Source organism: Paramisgurnus dabryanus, chromosome 10, assembly GCF_030506205.2.
Source record: "Paramisgurnus dabryanus chromosome 10, PD_genome_1.1, whole genome shotgun sequence".
NCBI lineage: Eukaryota > Metazoa > Chordata > Actinopteri > Cypriniformes > Cobitidae > Paramisgurnus > Paramisgurnus dabryanus.
The window spans coordinates 34,549,180-34,556,181 of record NC_133346.1 but is presented as its reverse complement, the minus strand read 5'-3'; the positions used below and the strand labels follow the sequence as shown (position 1 = coordinate 34,556,181).

Here is a 7,002-nt window from a genome sequence, read left to right as displayed (position 1 = left end):
GTTGAATCCGTATGTAGACAGGTTATTTATTATGTCTTATTTGTTTATTACAGAAACTACCTCAGTTGTATACTGGCATGTGTACAAGGTTGAAACTTGCATAAATAAAAGTGGAAGCGAAATCTGATGATTCCTCCCTAATCAGAGTACTGAAGTGGTTAACAGCCTTTAAAACTAGCAATCAGTGGGGTAATTCTCAACAATACAAGTAAAAATAAATAAAATAGCAGCGCTTTCTTTGCTTTTAATGACACACAGCTGCTAAATTCCATTAATCCGAAGCAGGAGGGGGCAGTATGTACATACGCTGGTTGCCAGCCGCCGTTAATACTCAAGTAAGTTAGAGAAAAGGCAACTCGGGAAAGTGATGACAAATAAGGGATTATTGGCTTGTTTTACACGTATCATTGTTTTGTGTTCCCCTCCTTCATAAAAAAACAGACAATTCCACGTCAACTCGAACACGCAAAACCCCGGTATGAAGCATTGTCATGAGCATGCCAAACCAACAGATGGCGATATATTCCTTAACCCAGAGAAGCCACTCCAGTCTCGTCTTGCCATGAACAAGGAAAAAATGCGGGAGCTGACTTCGCAGACGTACGTGGTTCAGGTAAGTTTTCGACAAAAATCTTATATTAAAAGTCTTAAAAGTTAGTATAAGGCACTCCGTCTACTACAGCACAGCAAATAAAGTCATAGTAACGTTTGTAGTACTAGCAGCGCGATTCAGATTTGATGCATTTTTGCTAAAATGTTTTATTTAATAGAGATTATAATTTCCATTATTTTTATCAATCTAAATACCTTTCACTTGTTCAGTATTGTGTTTTTGTTGCTATGTAAACGATGAACTTAATATAGGCAGATGGCCATTGCTTTTCTGAAGAGCAGTTGGAAGTATTCTGAGGTAATTTAAATTTTAGGAAAAATATGAGGATGATTATCGATGATTATATAATTGAGTTCAATAACATAGTAATTTTGGTTGTTTCATTTCATTGTGAGTGTTTGTTTGATGTTTAAATGATCAACATAATATGGTTAATTGTTCTGTCCCGTTTGTTAGAAAAGCTTTTGCAAATATCTTGTCTGAGGTAAATTGTCATTTTAAACACATTACATAACCATACTGTCATATTAGTTTTATCGGTGATAGGACATAGAGGTACTAAGCCATCTGTTTCTCTGTGCAGAGCATGTACATCTAGGATGCGATCAATCCAGATGAGATTCTCTCCAATGCCAGCAAACCGACAGTGGAAGACACGAGCCAGCACTTCTCCCACCACATTGCCTCAGGCTTTTGAGATACCCACTTATAACTGATTCTCCCCCCTATGTTGGGATCACCGGGGCCTCCAACGCCCGGCATGTACACGCTACATTAGGTGTAGGTAAGACGCATACTCACTGCTTCCCTGGTGCTTGTGTTCTCAATGTTTCTGTGCAGGTGCCTGGGATAATGAAGACAATTTCGGTTGTCGTGTTACACGCCAGGTGAACAACATCAGAGTGCGGCAGTCAGAGATCCTAAAGAAGGACTCCATATGTTTAGTCGAGACAGTACGCCGTACATCTCTTACGACGAGGATTATTTTTTCAGGACCGCTTTCCCGATACTGACAAGGACATTTAAGGTTCAATGGACAACTTGCTTTCAATGAATGGTTAATGTCTGTAGCCCTTTTCACACACATATTATGGAAAAAATACAGAGTACACATCCGGGAGTTGTTCGGGATTATTTGATTTTGGTTAATTCACGCTGCCAATAGTTATCTGGATTTGTTTGTGCTTTCACACACATGCACTTGGTAGGTTTTTTGTAGTATCTGTAGTTTGCTTATCCGTGATTTCTCTCTCTCGAGAAACCACACATGTATTTTTTTGTTTATGATAAGATCATAAAGCAGTGCGTTACACCAGTGCTTCCCAATCCTGGTCCTCGAGCACGTCCTCTCAAAAAGTTTTTTTAAATTTTTTTTTTTTAAATTTTTTTTTTTTATTATAAGTGCAGACATACAACAGATAGTTAAGTAGTAAACAACGAAAACATAACAGACAACAAAAACAACAATTGTGACAATGATTTGTTCTGCTCAATGATATAGTAAATAAATGGATAATAAATTAAACGGAAATATAGATGATAATATTGTTATGAAGCAATGATAATAAGCAAAATAATAATAATAATAATAAGAAAAAAAGTTTTAGATGTCTCCTTATTTAACTCATCAGCTTGTTAGGGAGACATGTTTACCATTTTGGAAGGAGGCTGATAAGTTGAATCCGGTGTTTTAAATAAGTTTTTGGGATTGGGTGCTCGAGGACCAGGATTGGGAAGCACTGTGTTACACGCTGTTTTGTTATGCTGGTGAATGTTCATAGCTGATAGTGACGAGCCCCCTGATTTCTTCTTCAGTCCAGTTTGCAGATATTTCTCATTGTGAATGTTAATCTGCATTTAAATCTGCCATTTCAAAGGGGAAAAGGCTATATTTTTGTCGTGATGACACAATATTTATGTTGACTAATTATCGACGTTGAAATTGACACCGCCGATTCTATCGACCAAACGCAACAGCTCTAAGTCTAGCATACACATAATTGCATTCACTAACCTTTGCCTCAGGTTATAAATAACTTAATAATCACAACCATCCACTACCTAAAAAGCTATGAACAGCAGTCATGCAAATTTTCTCAATTTGCTTTTCTATTTCTACTAGCAATTATGTGAGCTGCAGTCTGGATCCTGCTTCTGTCAGATGACCTAACACAAATAGAAAGATGACATCGACCCTTGCAAGGACTTCAGACGATGCCAGCACTGGACTACATACAGTGGTAATCGTGCGTTTCATGTTTAACTTTGGATACTTTTGGAGATCATTTCATCTTCCCCTCGCTTAAATGTTTACATTAACAGAATTTTTTTACCAGGGGTGCCCAAACTTGTGCATGTCCCTGTACTGATATATACTATACAAATAATGTAAGTTGAATTTACTTATTTGAAACGCATTATACTAAGCACTACACTGCAATGTTGTTTTTAACGTTTGTGCATAAAATATAATTTGTTGTCTTTTTCCTTCATTAGATTTTCAGTAGTCCGTGTCAAATTTTATTTCAAGGTAAGATAGCTTTACATGTCTTTCATTGTGCTTTAGTGATCACACAGGCCCTGTTTATGTTCTTAACCGGCATGAGTTTATTTATTGTGATATACACAAAACAAGATATTTTGATTAATGATGTTAAGTACACAGCTGCTCATTTACTTCAATAAAATGTATTTTTCCTATTATGGAAGTCAATGGGTACCATCAACTGTATGATTGACATCATTTATCAGATTAAAGAATTTTTGGCAAGTTTATAACAACATGAAGGTGAGTAAATGATACAATTATAATTTTTTACATAAACTTTTAGCTTTGAAGGATTATTTACTCAACCCCATATCATCCAAGATGTTTATCTTTCTTTCTTTCTTTAGCCAAACACAATTAGAGTTATATTAAAGAGCACCTATTATGGGATACACGTTTTTAAACATCCTTTTGTGTGTAAGTGTGCATTAGTACATGCTAACGATATTCAAAAAGCACATACCTCAAAGAAAACGATGACGCGAGTTATCGTCTCTAACGTTCGAGGACTACAAAAAACACTCGGATTGTAGGCAACAGTTTACTTCCTGGGATTAGTGACGTAGATAAGACCAACATTATCATAGTTCAGCCCTCTCTGCTTTGCTTGGGTACGCCCTCAAAGACGAGGGTGGGGTGGGGAGCGCCGAGTCAGAAGAGAGCTAAAATGGCGGAGGTTGTGAGTCCCTGCTTTGACTCTGTTTGCAAACTCTTGTTTCATTGTTTAAGCGATTAAATCTCTCGAGTAGACGCTGTCTCTTTAGATGCGAGGGCAAAATAGCACATTATGGACTTCCACAGAGGACATCATGTTTAATACGGTTCCGGAAAAATCCAGTCAGAAGTTGTTCACGGAGTTTTCACAATAACTGCTTCTCATGAACCGAAGCTGGATTTGCGCGACGTCTCCTCTTGAAAGTTGGATTACTGTGCACTTCTGGATCACAGACTGTAAGTATTCATGTTTATTATTTGCCTTTTACTGTACATTACGTAACCGGTAACCGGAGATTAACATAATGTGCGTGTAGAGCTAAGCTTGCAAGCTAATTGTTTTGTGTTGTAATACTGTATTTCATAAACAACGTACCATATTTACACACGTGTATGTTGAATTATGCAGACTATCGTTTTTTTTATTGATGTTGGTTTAGACATGTTTACAAACTTGCTAAGTTGCTAAGATAAATACAAATACAAATGCTAGCTAAACTGTTACCGGTAAAATTTGTTCTCATGATCAAACTCAAGAAACTCTAAGTACAGATGATTTGTTTAAAGTTATATGTATTTTACTGTTGTATTTACTTGAAGCTTTCTTAGATTTTGAAACGAAGTAAACACGTAATGTGTGTTGCTAATGTTGGGCCATGTAATATGTAATACATTTACGTTTTAATGAATAGTCAAACGAGTTATAGTCGTTGTACTCTATTGTTATAATATGTCTTTTTGACTGAATACATGTTTGTTTTATTTGTCTATATCCTAGATTCGCAGCTGTACACATCCTTCTACACTGTATGCAAACATGCAACATCATTACACACAGTACAAGGAGTCAGACTGGCATATGAGGAGCAAAGGTGTGTAACACAAATGATGTATTTAGCGAATGAAACCACTTCCAGTCTTAAATGTATAACTGATGATGACAAAGTTTTTTTTCTCTGCATAATAATAGGAACCCAGGCAGTAGCATCGTTTCACAATGTTTCCATCACCATCATCAGTGGATGCCTTTGCCGTCCGTAGCCTGAGATTTCAGATTTGCAGCAAAAAAAAATTTTTCTCATTTATTGGAATGCTGTGCAGGTATTTAAGTATTTTACTACTTTATTTAACAAAGTTACTATTTACTTTTACAATAAATTAATTGCTTGTTTATATTTTACAGGTATTTGTACCTTGCAGCCATCCATTACAATGTCACCAAGCCGTAACAAAAGCAGGAGAGGGAAAGTACAAGGCTATGTTCCCAAAACACAAATGACATACCGTAAGCAGTAATGTTTTATTTCAAATACATTCATAATTAAAAACTTAATGTATGAAGCAGGGAAATAAATTATCAAAACAAAAGATTTATTGACTGCAATATTTCTACAGTTATGTGGAGGATGTGATCAGGCTTGTGTTTGATGAGGTATTTGAAGATAAGCTGAAGGAAACCCCGATTCCAATGGACCTGGCATCACAGTTTGAGAGACCTTCAAAGGAGGACGTGATTGCATGCCATCTTCAGTGCAGGGGTCGTCGAAAGCCAAAATTGTGACCGATCTGATCAGGAAGCTCCAAGCGTATCTGGAGAACAACACCCGACAGGATGATTACCTTATAGTGTCGTCTTAGATAGCATCAGCTGACAAAGCTTTGATATGCCATTTATCTGAATAGATAGCTGTAAGAAATGAATTGAACAATTTTTGAAACAAGAGCACAATATGGTTACTAAAGTATGTTTATTTGTATATTGTTTAACATTTAAATATATATTTGTAATAAATAAAAAAAAACTTTTGACTGACTATTATAGTTTCTTTAAAGTTGCATCTTTTGTTCTTTTGGGTACTTTGTTACTATAATGATACTTTAGTGTTATTGGTTTAAAAATGTAATAAAACTTACTGTAGTCCTGCACCTCAAAGGCTTATAGTCGGTACAATAAATGTTCTGTGTGTAGGGATTTAGACAATTTGTGCAAAACCTGGATGATGAATCACGCAGGTAAGAGGCCCTGGAACATGTTGCATTCTCCTTAAAACCTAATAAGTAAAAACATAGCACTTATAAGTAAGCAGTTTTTCATAATAAACTTTACCATAGTGAAATAATGTAGAACATTCATTTCAATTAATACTTTCTTTGTGCTACATTTGGTGTTTCCATATAGTTTGCACAGTAATATAGTATGTAACAGTCTTTTATAATAAAGTTTACTATAGTAAAATAATGTTAATAAGTGAAATAGTTTTATAATCATTTCAACAAATACTTTATGTGCTACATTTGGTGTTTCCATATAGTTTGCACAGTGATATAGTATGTAAACAGTCTTTTATAATACAGTTTACTATAGTAAAATAATGTTAATAAGTGAAATAGTTTTATAATCATTTCAACAAATACTTTCTATGTGCTACATTTGGTGTTTCCATATAGTTTGCACAGTAATATAGTATGTAAGCGGTCTTTTATAATAAAGTTTACTATAGTAAAATAATGTTAATAAGTGAAATAGTTTTATAATCCTTTCAAATAAAACCTTCTATGTGCTACATTTGGTGTTTCCATATAGTTTGCAAAGTAATGTAGTACGTTATAATTACCTTTTGGATGTCTTTGCAACACATTTTCGTCTTCGTTTAGCATTCTGGCAGAGCTAAGGACACCTAAAAAAGTTAAATCCAATCGCGTTCATTGACGGAGATCGTTTACATCGTAACGGCCGTCTGAACTCTCTGGATCGAGCTTGAAGTGGTAAGGCAGTACAGACACCATCGTTTATAGAGAAATATAGCGCTTGTTTACGTTGCCTGTGACTCTCAGTCAGAACCGGAAAACCCACGCGTAGTCAGGGGCGTAACCTTTCAAACACACGCCGAACCCAGTTGACCAATAACAGTTGAGTAGTCATCTGACCAATCCGAATACACTAGACATTTTGGGAGGCGGAGACAGGAACTAAACCGAGCGTTTTCCAGACATGCAGAAATCGGTGAGGTATGTAAGCAATTTATAAGACTCACAGTGCATTAGTTCAAGTTTTAATAACATGTATGTACTATGGGATATTACAATAACGTGCTAACGTGCTAATTTATTAGCATAATTGGTGCTC

The 7,002-nt window shown here is 35.7% G+C and overlaps 3 long non-coding RNA genes across 3 annotated transcripts; 2 read left to right on the top strand and 1 right to left on the bottom strand.

Moving 5' to 3' along the window:
* Positions 1-296: 296 nt before the first annotated feature.
* LOC141282871 (uncharacterized) lies at positions 297-3,001 on the top strand. Its single transcript, XR_012337728.1, has 5 exons — positions 297-335; positions 442-613; positions 1,212-1,640; positions 2,736-2,853; positions 2,950-3,001. It is a non-coding gene; the product is annotated as an uncharacterized lncRNA (long non-coding RNA).
* Positions 3,002-3,559: 558 nt separating this feature from the next.
* Positions 3,560-5,410, top strand: LOC135718436 (uncharacterized). The gene is made up of 5 exons (XR_010520793.2): positions 3,560-4,112; positions 4,654-4,747; positions 4,846-4,976; positions 5,059-5,160; positions 5,271-5,410. It is a non-coding gene; the product is annotated as an uncharacterized lncRNA (long non-coding RNA).
* On the bottom strand, positions 5,327-7,002 carry LOC135718437 (uncharacterized). The gene is made up of 3 exons (XR_010520794.2): positions 6,491-7,002; positions 5,790-5,926; positions 5,327-5,465 (listed from the first exon to the last, which is right to left on the bottom strand). It is a non-coding gene; the product is annotated as an uncharacterized lncRNA (long non-coding RNA).